The following is a 17,331-nucleotide window of genomic DNA, read 5'->3' on the forward strand; positions in this document are numbered from 1 at the left end:
CTAGGGTTTTGCCTTTGTGTATTTGGTATTAGGTTAATTATGCACATGTCATACATAATTTAGGCAGGTTAATAGTAGGATGTGCTAACTTTGTGGATGCAAGATCCAACTATTATCGCTTTTAGTTATTATGTGTGTGATTGGACCCTTGGACATGTCAAGGGCATTTATATGTGTGTGCATGATTGTATTAAAATACAGCAGGAGCTGTATTTAGTTTTATTAGGATTTTATTTTTGATCTAGATACATGTACATTCCTTTTATGGAATATAGGATCAAAAATGTAAAATTCTATTTATGTCGCAGATCGAATCTTGCAAAGCGTGGAACCTTCTAAGGACCAGAGGCACAGCGAAACTAGGAGCAAGATGGATGCGACAGCTAGATCCGGTGGCGGTAGCCAAATATGGCAGCAGCTTGGGATGACAACACACGGAGGACAACCAGAGATAAAAGCTATAATAGTTGAAATTAGATTTTCTATTTATTGCTTTTATATTGTGCTGTGTGTGCATGTTAGTTTACAAGTTTAGTAGGCTAGCATAGTTAAAATTCCTCATTTATAAATAACTAAGTGGGAGAGGGATTTTTAAATAAATCCCATGGTCTCCATTACTAGTTTGTAAGTGATGCAAACAAGCTTGCGCGTTGGCTCTGAGTGTCTTCCTCCATAACGGATGAGCTTGTTTGCGGATCACTAGAACAGACTTCCATTTTTGGATGACTATAGGAAGTTAATTAAGAGCGTGTGATCTTCCCCAACGGAAGGGGCATAATCTTATTAATGGACTTAGTGTCAAGTAATGGTATACACTTAGACACATCTAATAGTATCCTCCCCATCGGAGTCGCTGCTATTATTTGTGTGACCAAATGATACCAACTATTAATTTTATTTATCAAAAAGTTAGGTTGACAAGATAATAAAATTAATGGGTTAAAAACCCTCCTTTTACAAATGTTGAATTTGTATACGTCCACACTAACGTGGCATACAAAATTCACGGTGTTATGAGGTGTTGGTTAATTTAAAATAGTATTGTTTGAGGAATCAATATTATTCTAAATTTAGAGTTCTGACCAAAAGTTATTTGTGATTCTTAGGATGACTTTCAACCCACTGTCCATCATACTTCAATTACATAGATTAGAAAAGAAACCTAGACATTGTTCTTACTGCTGAAAGTTATAAATTTGTACTGACTGAGCTTGTCCTCAAGCACCCTTTGGTGAATCTACCCAAGAGGAGATTGAATATCATAGGAAATGGGTAAAAGCAGATGAGATGGCGCGGTGTTATATTTTGACTTCAATGTCAAATGTATTGCAACATCAGCATCAAGATTTACCAACAGCCTATGATATTATGAACAATCTCAAGGAACTCTTTGGTCATCGGGATAGGGCTTCTAGGCAAGAAGCCATGAGAAAGATAATGACAGTCACCATGCAAGAGGGTACTCCTGTGAGGGATCATATCCTAAAGATGATGGCTTATCCGAACGAGATACTGATCCTTGGAGGAGAAATTGATGGGAAACCCAGATCGATATGATCCTCCAAATGCTACCTAAGTTTTGTCCGCCCGAACTATAATATGAATAAGAGGATTTATTCATTAGCGGAACTACTGACATAACGAAGGATTATTTCGTCACAATGCTCAAATTCACTATGCTGAAAATGGTTCTACTTCTAAACCGAGAGGAAAGAAGAAGAAGAAACAAGATGGTTCAGCAAAGAAAGTGAATAAATCTCAGAGTACGGGATTTAAAGCCGAAGTGAAGAAGCCAAAGGGCAAATGCTTCAGGACATTGGAAGGCGGACTGTCCTCGTAAGAACCAAAACAAAGGTATATCTCATGCTCTAGTTATTGAAACATGTTTAGTGGTGTTATCTACCAGCACCTGGTGTGTAGATACGGGAGCCACTGATCATGTCTGCAATTCTCTGCAGGGGTTCCAGGAAACCCGACGATTATCTGAAGGAGAGATTACCGTCTACATGGGCAATGCTACTAAGGTGGCAGCTGTTGCAGTGGGAGACGTCTACTTATCTTTTAGTAGAAATAGAAATTTGATTTTAAGAAATTGTCTTTATGTACCTAGTTTTAGAAAGAATTTAATTTCAGTTTCTAAACTGTTTTTAGATGGATATTCAGTTTCCTTTGGTAACGATGTAGTTATTAAAAGAAATAAAGTGATTATCTGTTCTGGTGCATTAGTTGGCAATTTGTATACTTTAAATCCAATTTCTTCCACAAAGCAAAACATGAAAATTTATAACTCATCTTCTAATTCTAATAAGAGAAAAGAACCTTCGGAAATGAACCAAGCATATCTTTGGCATCTAAGGCTTGGTCATATTAACTTAAGTAGGATTCAGAGGCTTATAGCCGATGGACTTTTGAGTTCATTAGAGTTGGAAAATTTTCCAACTTGTGAATCTTGCTTAGAAGGTAAAATGACCAAGAGGCCGTTCAAGGCAAAGGGGTATAGAGCCAAAGAAGTGTTAGAATTGGTTCATTCTGATTTATATGGTCCTATGTCTGTCCAAGCAAGAGGTGATTTTGAATATTTTGTCTCTTTTATAGACGATTATTCAAGATACGGATACATTTACCTAATGCGCCGCAAGTCCGAGTGCTTTGATAAGTTCAAAGAATACAAGGCTGATGTGGAGAAACGACTAGGTAAAAGTATCAAGATACTACGGTCTGATCGTGGTGGCGAATACCTCTTAGGAGAGTTTAGGAATTACTTATCAGAGGCCGGGATTCAATCCCAATTGTCTGCACCTGGAACACCCCAACAGAATGGTGTAGCAGAACGAAGGAACAGGACTCTTATGGAGATGGTTAGATCGATGATGAGTTATTGATTACGTAAATTTTGGGGATATGCTCTGGAAAAGCAATATATCGTTCCGAACTTAGTACCTTCTAAATCAGTTTCTTCTACTCCCATAGAATTGTGGAATGGGCGAAAACCCAGTCTAAGACATATTCGGATTTGGGGTAGTCCAGCACATGTGCTGAAACCAGATGCTGATAAGTTAGAATCTCGTACAGAAGTTCGCGTGTTTGTAGGATATCCCAAAGGAACGAAAGGTGGTTTATTTTATAGTCCTAAAGACCAGAAGGTCATTGTTAGCACCAATGCCCGCTTTTAGAAGACTATATAATGGATCACAAGCCCGAGAAAGTTGTTTTAGAAGAACTTAGAGAGGACACGTCTACTTCACAAGATGAAGTACCACAAGAGACCGCAACACGTGTCGCACATGATACACAACCACTGCCTCGTCGTAGTGGGAGGGTTGTAAGGCACTGAAAGATTCATGTTTTGGGAGAGTCTTGGACTTGATCCGGGTAAACATGAACCTGATCCTCGAACATGATGAAGCACTCCAAGATATAGATACGATCTTGGCAAAAGGCAATGAATTAAATAGAGTCTATGTACTCTAATAAGGTCCGGAGCTTGTAGAACCACCGATGGTGTAAAAGCCGTTGGATGCAAGTGGATCTACAAAAGGAAAAGAGGGATGACGGAAGGTAGAAACCTTCAAAGCTAGGCTTGTTGCGAAAGGTACACTCGAAAGAGGGAATCAATTATAAGGAGACCTTTTCACGGTGGCCATGCTTAAGTCTATCCGGATACTCTTATCCATTCTTTGCTCATATGGATTATGAGATTTGGCAAATGGATGTCAAGACAGCTTTCCTTAATGGAAGTCTTGAAGAGAACATCCATATGAAGCAACCAGAAGGGTTCATTGAAAAAAGCAAAGAGCATCTAGTGTGCAAGCTCAATCGGTCCATTTATGGACTAAAGCAAGCTTCAAGATCTTGGAACATCCGGTTTAATGAAGTAATCCAGTCATATGGATTTATTCAAAGTCCGGATGAGTCTTGTGTATATAAGAAGTGTAACGGAAACGTGGTGGTATTTCTTGTACTATACGTAGATGATATTTTGTTAATTGGCAACAATGTCAAGGTATTATCAGACGTAAGGGTATGGTTGTCCAAACAATTTGATATGAAGGACTTAGGATATTGTGCACACATTCTTGGGATCAAAGTTATAAGGGATCGTAAGAAAAGAATGTTGTGTCTGTCCCATGCTTCATATATAGATACAATCCTTGCTCGTTTTAGCATGCAGGATTCCAATAAAGGTTTCTTACCTTTTAGACATGGAGTAGCTCTATCTAAAGAGATGTCTCCAAAGACATCGAAAGAGATAGAGGACATGAAAGAAGTTCCTTATGCTTCGGCTGTAGGAAGCCTAATGTATGCAATGCTATGTACGAGACCTGATATCTGTTTTGCCGTGGGCATGGTCAGCAGATATCAGAGTAACCCTGGACAAGGATATTGGACTGCGGTAAAGCATATATTAAAGTACCTGAGAAGGACTAGAGATTATATGCTAGTTTACCAAGCAGACGATCTGCTCCCTGTGGGTTACACGGATTCAGATTTCCGATAACAGTAAGTCTACATTAGGCTATGTGTTTACTTTAGGAGGTGGAGCAATTTCATGGAGGAGTGTTAAGCAGAAATGCGTTTCAGACTCAACCATGGAAGCTGAGTATGTAGCAGCCTCTGAGGCAGCTAAAGAAGTAGTATGGCTCAGGAACTTTCTAATGGACTTAGATGTGATTCCTGGTTTGCCCAAAATCATCACAATTTATTGTGATAATAGCGGTGCAGTTGCAAACTCGAAGGAACCACGAGCTCATAAGGCAAGTAAACATATAGAGCGCAAGTACCACCTGATACGAGATATCGTGAAGCGAGGAGAAGTTGTCATCGCCAAGATTGCATCAGCAGATAACCTGGCAGATCCTTTCACTAAGGCCCTTCCGGCAAAAGCTTTTGATCGGCATGTGGAGGGAATGAGAATCAGATGTATGGTAGAAGATATGGCAACTTAGTCATTAGTATAAGTGGGAGATTGTTGGAGTGTGTACTGAAAGCCTAAGCTTTTGTAAACATTTGTTTTGAATAAAGAATCACATTTGGTCAAATTATCTACATTTGTTCAATTAATTTATATTGTAGATAACATAGCATGTGGTGTCACATGCAGAAGATAATGTTATCAGTACCTTATAAATTATAAACAGTAGCTCACGACCAAAATGGAAAGGAACAAATCATTAGAATGTCGTAGTGTAATTAGGTATCACTTTATCTTGACTATATAATTACACTAGTACACTTAGAGTGTATTGAGTAGGACCATTTGAGGTCGTTTCTTTTATACTGACTTTATAAAGGAACAAAAACCTCAGTTATTATGGAAGTGTGTGCTCTTAATCCTAATATAATAACAAGCATATATATTTGATATTTATTTCTTTAATTTATCAATGGGTGAGATTTAGTTCGATGAATCAATAAGCCCGATAAGTTGGGAAATGATATCACTTATAGTGTGTGTTGTTGATTATAGAAGGAAACTGTGTCCTAGAGATACTAGGTTGATAATGTCCCCAAGAGGAGCTCATAAGGATTGTCATGTTAAACCCTGCAGGTGGACTTAGTCCGACATGACGATAAGGTTGAGTGGTACTACTCTTGGACTTAGATATTAATTAAATGAGTTGTCAGTAACTCACTTAATTAGTGGACATTCGATATCTTAAACACAGGGAGACTAACACGCTCATAACAAGAAGGAGCCCAAAAATGTAATTTGGGATTGGTGCGGTAGTTCAATAATAGTTCTCTAGTGAAATGAATTATTATTGATAAAATTAAGTTGTGTGTTCGGGGCGAACACGGGATGCTTAATTTTATCGGGAGACCAAAACCAATTCCTCCTCTCGGTCCATATCGTAGCCTCTTATTTATAGAGTTCTATACCCACCTATACCCACCAATTGGGGGCCGACCAAGCTAGCTTGGGAACCAAGCTAGGGCCGGCCTAGGTATAAAATTGGGTGGCCGGCCCTAGCTTGAACCCAAGCTAGTGGGGGCCGGCCAAATTAAATTAAAAAGGGATTTTAATTTTAATTTTTATTATGTGGAAGAAATAATTTATTAAGGAGAATTAAAATTAAAATATCTCTCTTGTAAAAGATCTACAAAAGATTAAAGAAAGAGATTAGATCTCTTTCCTTATTTGTAGATTGGTGAGATATTTTATTTTCTCTTTAAAATTATCCACATGTTGATAAAATTAAAATTATAGAAATTTCCTTTTATCAACCATGAAGAGATTTTTAAAGAGAAATTTTATTTTTAAAATTTCCGGAAACAAATTAGGAAGTTTTAATTGTTGATTAAAACTTGTCTAATTTTTTCCTTCATTGATGTGGCCGGCCATTGGAGTTTGATTTGGGAAATTTTATTTTATTTTTCTCAATTAAATCATGTCAAGGAAATTAAGGAAATTTTATTGTAATTAAATTTCCTAATTTGCCTAGGCCAAGGAATATAAAAGAAGGGGTAGGGGTGCCTTCATGAGATACAACCTCTATTATTTTCTCTCCCTCTTTCGTTCCTTTATGTGGCCGACCATCATCATCATCTCCCTCTCTTCCTCTTGTGGTGGCCGAACCCCTCTCAAAGGCTTGGAGCTCTTGTGGTGGCCGGATACTACTTGGAGAAGAAGAAGAAGAAGGAGAGGAAGCTAGCATCTCTTGGAGCTTGGTTAGTGTTTTGATTTTCTTCCTTGGTGAAGTTTCTTTCTTTGTGGCCGAACCTAGCTAGGAGGAGAAGAAGGTGGTTGGTGATTTCTCATCTCGGAAGATCGTTGCCCACACAACGTCCGAGGTTAGAAGAGGAATACGATAGAAGATCAAGAGGTTTTTCTACAAGGTATAACTAGTAATTTTTCTTTCCGCATCATGCTAGTTATTTATGGAAATAATACCAAATACAAGAGGCTTACGTTCTAGAATTTCGAATATGTTTTTCGATGTTGTGTTCTTTTGTTTTTTTTTTCTTTTCCTTGTGATTTAATTGTTCTTTTTGGTTAACCTAAAGTTATTTTAGGAAATTAAATATTAGATTTCTATAAAAGGTTTTGTCTAGTCGGTGGTGGTTGCTCCCATATCCAAGAAGGCCGTGTGCCTCGCCACGTCAGTACTGGGAACCAATTATGGAAATTAATATTTAATGGAATTAATAACTTAAGGTGATTTGGGTCGAACGTGTTAAGTTCTGCAGGAGATCCAAGTCAAAATCTAAAAGAACAAATAGATTAAGTTTTGGATCAAACGTGTTAAGTTCCGCAGGCGATCCAAAATTTAATTTAAAAGAACATATGGTAGCTAGGAAAAGGTTCAGATCTTTGTACAAAATTTTTGTACAGTGGAACCTCTAGGTTTTCCGAGTAGCAACCAACAGTGATCTCTGTCTACGTCCACCCTGTCGAAACATATGCTGAAAATTCTAATATATGATTAAGTAAATTACAAATTTGATGCATAAAAAGGAACATTAAAAACTTACTATATTTACTAAAAGCACATAAAATAAGGGGGAAAAAATCTGAGATATCACCTCTAATGACCTGCAGGAAAAAATATAGTGTATTAACAGATAAAATATATAAAATAAAAAATGAGACAGTATATAAAAAACTCATTGGGCTATGAGTTTGATAAATTTGCATATTAAAGGTAAACGTGCTTGTAAATGCTAGTAGTATTAGAATGCTATAGGGAAAATCTACAAGAACTCTTATGTAAACATTAGATCTATTATAATTAATCAGACAATACCTTACAATAATAAATAAAAAATATGAGTGTCTCTAACTACATTGAGCTCACAGCAAATTGAGACATGCACAAACAAGATTACAAATTCAGATAGTACCTTACCATAATAAATAAAATATGAAATTACTTAATATAAGAATCAAATAAGACATCTAGTTAATTATCGGGGCTAGTCGTGGCCACCTGGGGTTGCCGCAGCAACCGGGGGCAAGTAGCCGTGGACATCATGGGTAGCCACGACCACTGGGGCTAGCCTCAGCCACGCCAGACCACTCGACCGGGGCTAGCCACGGGCAGGCATGGACAGGTGCGGCCAGCCGCGACCACGACTGGCAACCAGGGAGAGGGGAGAGAAGAGAGGGGCTTACCAAGACACACTGCTGCCGCCACTGGTGGTGATCACTATGGTCGCCGCTAGAGATAGCTATCTCCACCGACAGCAGAAGACACAAGTGGCAATGGCAAAGGGAACGAGATCTAAATTTTGCAAAGGGAACGAGATCTAGATTTTAGATCTAGATTTTAGGGTTTTTGGCTACAAATCATTTTCGTCACTAATTTATTCCAAAATTTGAACAAATCCAGGGGTCATCCTAGAATTGAAGATTAAAAAAAAAAAATAAGAAGCCTTAAATATGGACCTAAAGATGTCAGAATTTCATGAAATAAGTTTCTATATGTTCGTATTATTCTATTGATCATTATAGTATCCTTATCCATAATTTTGACCAAATAAATTGAGTATGATGATTTTTTAACATAAATTTGACCTAACATCAAAATATAGAATAGAGAATCAGTAAGTCAACTACACGATCAAATTCAAGATCTGCTTAATGAACTCCACTTGATTGGATAGAAAGTGGAGAACTACAATATTATAAGGTATACACTATAGGCCTTTCCTAAGAATACCTTATACGAATCTATGATAGATGCCTATAAAGTTTCAAAGGATCTTTCAATTATTAGATTAGATGAATTATTTTTCAAATTTGAGTTACACGAATAAACTAATGCATGCTCGGGCAAGAAAGATATTGCCTTGCTTAGAGGAAAATTCAAGAATAAGGAGTCAAAGCCCAAGCATAGAATCGAATCTGAATCCGAAGATGAATCAGATTCAGACGATGACAAAGATATCACCTTCAGACTAGTCAACCTAGTTTATAAAATGCTAAAAAAAAAGAGGATGATCCAATTAAAGGTCCTATAAGCAAAGTGGTCTGAGTCATTGGAAGAGTTGGACGAAGAAGAACAAACTCAACCGAGCTTATTGGCACTATTGGTACAAGCTCACATTGCTGAGACCAAATTTGAAGTCGAGTCCGAGATCAAATTTGAAGTCGAGTTTGAGACCAAATTGGAGGCTGAGTCCGAGAGAAGCCGCGATCCATATCCGCTTCTGAGGGGACAAACACCAATGTAAGTCCTGCATTAGTTGAAAAATTATAAAACATGATATCATACTTAACTTGTAAATTAGCCAAGTCCAACATTTGAGTCAAGTCACTCCAAAAGGAGGTAACATCCTTTATGGAGGAGACTAACCCAAATCCTTTGATTGAACATGTTCAAAGTGGAACTTCAAATAACTCCACCAACTTAAGGAAGAAAATTCTATCTTGAAAATTCAGGCCAAAGAACTTAACTATTCACTAGAACAGTTCACTTTGATTTCTAAAAATGTTAATATGATTCTTGGAAAATAAAGAGCGGTATACAATCGATCTGGACTATAATATAAGGCTAGCACCAGGTTCAAATCTTACTTTTCAATCATAAATAGAAATAAAAATCAAGTCCAAACATGGGTTTCTAAAATAAGCCTGATTAATCAAGTTGGACCAACCTAGTATTGGATATCCAAGGGTCAAATCTATTACCTAGATAGACCTTATGAGGTTATTATTAGAGTGTATACTAAAAGCCTAGCTTTTTGTAAACAATTGTTTTTAAAATAAAGAATCACATTGGTCAAATGTCTACATTTATATGTTAAGTGTAGTTGTTCAATTAATTTATATTGTAGATAACATGGTGTGTGGTGTCATACACAGAAGATCATGTTATCGATTTCTTATAAATTATAAATAGTTGCTCATGACTAAGATGGAAAGGAGCAAACCATTGGAATAGTCATAGTGTAATTTGGTATTAGTTTATCTTAACTATAAAATTACACTAGTACACTCAAAGTGTATTCAGCAAGACCATTTAAGGTAAGTTCTTTTTATACTGACTGCATAAAAGAATAAGACATTTGTTATTATGGAAGTGTGTGCTCTTAATCCTGATATAATAACAAGCACATATATCTAGTATTTATTTCTTTGGCTTATCAAAGGGTGTGATTTAGTTCGATAAATCAATAGGTCCGATAAGTTGAGAAATAATATTATTTATAGTGTGTGTTGTTAATTATAGAAGGAAACTGTGTCCTAGTAATTTAGGTTGATGATGTTCCCAAGAGGAGCTCATAAGGATTGTCATGTAAATCCTGCAGGTGGACTTAGTTCGACGTGACGATAAGGTTGAGTGGTACTACTCTTGGACCTTGATATTAATTAAGTGAGTTATCAGTAACTCATTTAATTAGTGGACATTCGATATCTTAAACACAGGGAGACTAACACACTCATGATAAGAAGGAGCCCAAAATGTAATTTGGGATTGGTGCGGTAGTTCAATAATAATTCTTTAGTGATATGAATTATTATTGCTGAAATTAAGTTGGGTGTTCGGGGCGAACACGGGAAGCTTAATTTCATCGGGAGACCAAAATCAATTCCTCCTCTCGGTCCATATCGTAGCCTCTTATATATAAAGAATTATATCCACCAAATACCCACTTCATACCCACCTTTAGGTGGCCGACCAAGCAAGCTTGGAACCCAAGCTTGGGCCGGCCAAGCCATAGGTTGAGCCAAGTAAAGGTGGCCGACCCTAGCTTGGAGCCCAAGCTTGGTGTGGCCGGCCATATAAAATAAAAGGATTTTATTTAAAATTTTTCTTATGTGGATACCATGGTTTTAAAATAGAGTTAAAAATTTAAATCTTTCCTTTTATAACTTTCTACAAAAGATTAAGTGAAAGGTTTGATATCTTTCCTTATTTGTAGTTAAAAGGAAGATTTTAATTTTTGATAAAACTTTCCTTTTTTATAGCCATCTTAATGATTTAAAAGAGAGTTTTAAAATTAAATCCTTCCTATTATAGTTTCTACAAAAGATTAAGAAAAGATTTGATATCTTTCCTTATTTGTAGATTGAGAGGAAGATTTTAATTTTAAAGATAACTTTCCTTTTTGGAAATTATCCATATGTTTTAATAGAGAGATTTTAATTTATAAAATTTCCTTTTATAACCAACCATAAAGGGACAAATTAATAGAGAAATTTTATTTTTAAAATTTTTGGAAACAAATAAGGAAGTTTTAATTTTGTGTTTAAAACTTGCCTTATTTGGAGCATGTGAAGGGGCCGACCATGTAAAGGGTTAAAAGGAATTTTTAATTAAATTTTCCTTATTAACCAATGGCAAAGAAAATAAGGGAATTTTAATTATAATTAAATTTCCTTATTTGCCAAGACCAAGGAATATAAAAGAGAGGGTAGAGGTGCCTCACCATACAACATATCTTCTATTATTTCTCCTCTCTTCCTTGGTGTGTGGTCGTCCCTATTCTCTTCTCTTTTTCTTCTTCTTTAGTGGCCGGTTCATCCCTCTCTTGGAGCTCTTGTTGGTGGTCGGTTCTTACTAGGAGAAGAAGGAGAGAAAGGAGGCTTTGCTCTTGCATCCCTTGGAGCTTAAAGGTTGGTGGCCGAAACTTGCAAGAAGGAAGTTGTCTTGGTGGTTCTCATCTCGGTAGATCGTTGCCCACACAACCTTCGAGATAAGAAGAGCAATACGGTAGAAGATCAAGAGGTTATTGTTTACAAAGAAAGATATAACTAGTAATTTTATTCCGCATCATACTAGTTTTCTTTGTATAGTTTTTGAAATACCAAACACAAGAGGCATATGATTCTAGGTTTCAAATTTGTGATTCGAGTTTGTGTTTTTTTTTTCGAATTTGTGATTCGATTATTCCTTTTGGTTAAACCTATGGTTATATAAGGAAATTAAATATTAAATTTTCTTTAAAAGGCTTTGTCTAGGCGATGGTAGATGATCTCATATAGTCCTGGAAGTCAATTTTAGAAATTAATATTTAATTGAATTTATAACATGGGTGGATTTGGATCAATAATGTCAAACATCGTTTGCGATCTAAGTTTAAACCACTAAGAACAGATAAGTTAAATTTAGAATCAATAATGTTAAGTTCCATTTGCGATTCATAATTTAATTTTTAAAGAATACAATAGGTTATTAGTAAAGATTCAGGACTTGTACAAAATTTTTATACAGGGGAACCGATATGATATTCCGCATAGCAACCAACAGTTATGACCCAGGGAGAGTCAATATAAAAACTATCTTTTCTTGATATGCATGTTTGATTGTTTTACTATTTTATTTATGCATGCTTAGTTTATTTTCTGCTCAACTTATAATGATTAGATAAGAACTTAGACTTGATTGAGTCTTGCCCAACCTAGCACTAGGGTGGAACGAGATGATAGTATGTTAGGAAAGTTTGGTCTAGGAGTCAAGTAGGGTAAAGTGTACCCTATTTGATATGCTTAACTAAGTGGAACTAACCGAAGCTACCTCGCCACATCTTAGACTAGTTAGATTAAGGTTTTTTTTAATAGAAAAGTTAAATATATAATTTTTTAAAAATACTTTGTCTAGAAATGGTCATTGTTCCGATACCCAAGAAGACCTCTATCCCTTGCTACAACCTCGAAGATAATTTTTGAAATGTATATTTAACTGACTGACGGTTAAACCTGAATCTATCTCAAATATAAATCAATTCTTAGATGTCAAATTAAATCAAGAAAGATAAAAATAATAATCATCTCATAAAACCTATTATGTTCCTTATTTGAAAATCTAGAAAAGACTAAGATAAATTTAGATCAAATTCAAACTTTAATTAATCAAACCCAACTTGTTATCAAACTAAATTAATTTAATTAAAATTATTAATCAAACTAAATTAATTTAATTAAAACTATTAATCAAACTTAATTAATTTAATTAAAACTATTAATCAAACTTAATTAAACTCAACCTAATTAATTAATTCACTTAATTAATACTTAATTAATTCAAACACAATTAATTAATCTAACTTAATTAATTAATTCAATTAAACTTAATTAACCAAATTCATTTAATTAATCTAAACTATTTATTTTATATGCTTAATTAATCAGACTTAATTGAAACTTTTAATTCTTAACAAAATAATTAATCTAATTAAAACCTTTAATCAAACTAAATTAATTTAACAAACTTTAACTTAATTATTTTTTAAACAATTACTTAATCTACTTAATCAATTTAATTCAACCTAACTAATTAATTTAATTAAATTAATCTAAAATCTAATTAATTAATTAAAACTTAAACTTAATCAGTTAAACTAAACTTAATGATTCTGCTTAATTAATTAATCAGAAATTCTTTTAATCAATCAAATTTAATAATTAATACTAAACTAAATAATTAATTATGAACTGAGATTAAACCAGAAATTGAATTATATTTTAATCAATTTAAATTAATCTAAATCACTAACTCAATTAAACTAGACCTAATTAATCCAATTAATCATACATAACTCAATTAAAACTTAATTAATCAACTTCATTTAATTTTTCAAACTCATTTAATTAATCCAAAATTTAATTAATCCAAAATTTAATTAATTCAACCTAATTAACTAACTCAATTCATTTAGTTAATTTGAAAATTAGTTAATCAAGATAAACTAAAATTGAATAACTCTAATTTTAATTGACTCAATTAATTTAAAATTAATTAATAATCAAGCCAACTCTATACTTAACATTACACTTAGGAGACTGAATTAAAACTAAGCAGATCTAATAATGCTCAATTATAATTAATGATTTGTCAAGTTTTTTATAAAATATTTGAATAATCTAGTAAGTTGTGAAAATTAAGGAAAAAGAGAAAATGACTAATTTAGACTTGAACAAATTATGAAAAGAAGGTATAGTGTAAATGTGCTTATAAAACAAAAATGATATGCATGCTTGGGCTCTAAGGGCCAAATTAAACTTGCTTAGTTATTTCATATCCTTAATTATGTTAATTTTTTCTTAATAAAAATTTAATCATGCTTATACATATGTTGACAAATCTATTAAAATAGATATTTTTTTTAAAGAAGCTTGCTTCTAAATTGAAATATCTTTTTGAAAAACTAGTCTTACATACAAAATTATTTTAAATTCTTATTTGAATTTTAAGACAGTCTTCTTACTTAGATTTTAAAAATGTCAGTTTAACAATATTGTCAAAACATTTTTTTTAATTTCAAAATATTTTTGAAAATTTATTTAAAAAATTATTACTCAAATTTCAAAATATGTTTAAAAAATTTCTTGAAAACCTAATGGTCAAATTCAAAATATTGTTGGAACTCATTGTTTGAGTATTTGAACAATATTACTTGAAAACCACTATATATATATGTTTTAAAATAAAATTTTAAGTGTTTTTTTTTCAAGAACTTGAAATAGTTCTTCAAACCCTTAAGTATGTTCAAATCCAACTTTGTTGTAATTTTTTTTAACCCATTATGTTTTTTTAATATATGTCAAAGGAGGAGAGATGAGTTAAAAGTTAAGTTTTTAAAAGACCTTAATTTTAGGGGGAGAGTTATTATTAAGGGGGAGCATTTTTTTTTAAATTTTCTTTCAAAAAATTCCTTACATTGTACTTTAAATTTTTTTCTGTACTTATGTTCAAATGCAATATTTTACTTAACTTTGAACTAGGTTGCTATAAATCAAAAATGGAAAGTTGTTGGTGCTGAAAGTACCAACTAATCAAACCTGTATTTTGATATTGACAAAGGTTCAAAGTTAATGGTTATTGTAATCTAACAAGCTTATCTGAGTGTGCAGGCAAGTCCTAGTTGAGGCTATGCAAAGAAATCCTAGTCAAGGAATTGAGCACGAAGTCCTGGTCAAGGGATTAAGCATAAAGTCCTAATCAAAGGATTGAGCACAAAGTCCTGGTTGAGTGGATTGGGTAGAAGACTTGGCTGATCAAGGACATACACTAGACGAAAGTCTTGGTGGGTCGAGGATCGGACGTCTAACGGAAGTCCTGAAGGTTAAGATTAGAGGCTGAGCAAAAGTCTAAGCAGGTGTTTGGCAAAGGTAAATTCTCTTGAGAGGAGAGGACTCTTTCCCCGTTAAGGGAACAGTAGACGTCGGTCCGACCTAAAGTTTCAGTGAAATTTGAAAATCAAGATCAGACAGTCCAAGACTATCAATTTATGCTATATATATATATATATATATATATATGTTTGTGTTAACTCCGTGTTGTAGAATTAACTAAGCCTGGCAAAGGTGATCCATGCGCCTGGACATATCCAGGTGCCTCAAGCCGATACAGGTACCTGAAAGGGATTCAAGTGCCTCTATCACCTCGATGCATGGAGCAGGGTGAGGTGGTGGTTTCTTGTTGATCGTCCCAGGTCAGATCTAGACGCCTCAAAGGGATTGAGACACTTGGGACGGGATACAGGAGACCGAGGGGAGCTCCACTCATTGCTCACTATGTCAGAGATTGAGGCACCTTAAAGAAATTGATGTGCCTGGACATGGATAAGTTGTGACAACTTAAGATCATTTTAGATCCAATTGAAGCACCTCAATACTATAGAGGTGATTGGATTCTCCTTTATAAGGAGGGTCGATCAGTGCTTCACTACAACCGTTCAAAACAATTCTAATCTAGTTCAAAAGTTCAAACAATTGTCACGCTACTTCGACTTCCGACTACGACGCTGCTATGCTCTCCGACAACTATGCTCTACACCAAAAATTGTAATTGTCGGTATACTTTATTTTACGCATGCAATTTGTATCTTTATATTTTGTAATATTTAAACTGATAGTGAATTGCCCAACGAAAGTGATCGACGATCGTAGACTTTAGAGTAGGAGTCGTTACAAGCTCTGAACCAAGTAAAAAGAAAAAACTGTTAGCATTGTTTTCTTTTTTATCTTTAATTTCTATTGCATTTACTCTGTTTTTTTACAAAAAAGTGAGAAAGCCACGAACATTATTCACCCCTCCTCTAGCGCTGTTTTCTCAATTCTACATTTCCTTGTAAAGATTCGAATTTAACATTTACTCCTTTATGTGGTTCATCTACCCAAATAATATTATATATAAATAACATATATCATGATAACGCATTTTGGATGAGTCTAGTGAGTGTAAAGAAATAGGAAATTAGAGCTTATTTTTTATGTAACCTTATCTTTGTAGAAAATGATTCAGTTAATTCGAGTCTTCATTCTTGTTATTGTATCCTTAATTATTTTAATATATGTTATGCTAATAATATTTTTTTTAGAATTCTTCAAATAATTTTCCTATACTATATTGTACATTTTTTTAGATCGATAATTCGAGTCTTCATTCTTGTTATTGTATCCTTAATTATTTTAATATATGTTATGCTAATAATGTTTTTTTTAGAATTCTTCAAATAATTTTCCTATACTATATTGTACATTTTTTTAGATCGATGAAAACCATATGTAATTTTAGCTCCTTTTCTTGATACTTTTTAATTATTATCTGAGAATATATAAAGCTTTTATCGTAGACATTCCATGCATGAATCCAAAGTAATTTTATATTATCGTAGTTTTCTTAGGTTTTTTTTTTATATCAAATTCGAATAATTTTGTATGTCTTCATTTTTATATAGAGGGACTAGAGTATTTATCCTTTAATAATTAGACATTTTTTTATTTTTAATATTAGGTTGAATCACTAGGGACGGATCCAAAAATTAAAAGTGGACTGGGCTTAAACTTGAGAAGGTTTAAATTTAATATAATAAATTATATAAGAGTCATTATTTGATCAATGAAATTGTGCCTACTAGATTTTGAAATATAAAATATATCTATAATAGAATTTACATCTATATTCTTAATTAAATCTCATTAAATATATTTGGCCTATATAATTGAGCTCATTAGGTGAAATCCTTGTATGCTATTAGTATCAAGACAAAGAATAGAGAAATGTGACAGATCCGCCAACATACAAGTAGGTATACCCGATTGTGTCCATTCACGCCTTGACATATCACATTAACGTTGTGTCAAATCTGATAGATATAATTAATTAATTAAAAAGCTTATTATTTTGGATGGCAGTATGCCGATCCATAAAATAAATTCATTCATCTAAATTATATATATATTTTTATTATTTTTCATGTAATAAAATTATTATGTGATTTGACCCTTATGATTAAGGAATAAGGAATGATTTAAAAGTATATTTAGTGTTGGAAAAAATAATGGAAATGTTATTCATTTTATTGACTCGTTTTTTTTTTATTATGCGAGTTGATTTGTTTATGCTTATGTAAATTAGTTTGATGTTATTTAATGTGCATGAT

This window comes from Zingiber officinale, chromosome 1B (genome assembly GCF_018446385.1).
Source record: "Zingiber officinale cultivar Zhangliang chromosome 1B, Zo_v1.1, whole genome shotgun sequence".
Classification (NCBI taxonomy): Eukaryota; Viridiplantae; Streptophyta; class Magnoliopsida; order Zingiberales; family Zingiberaceae; genus Zingiber; species Zingiber officinale.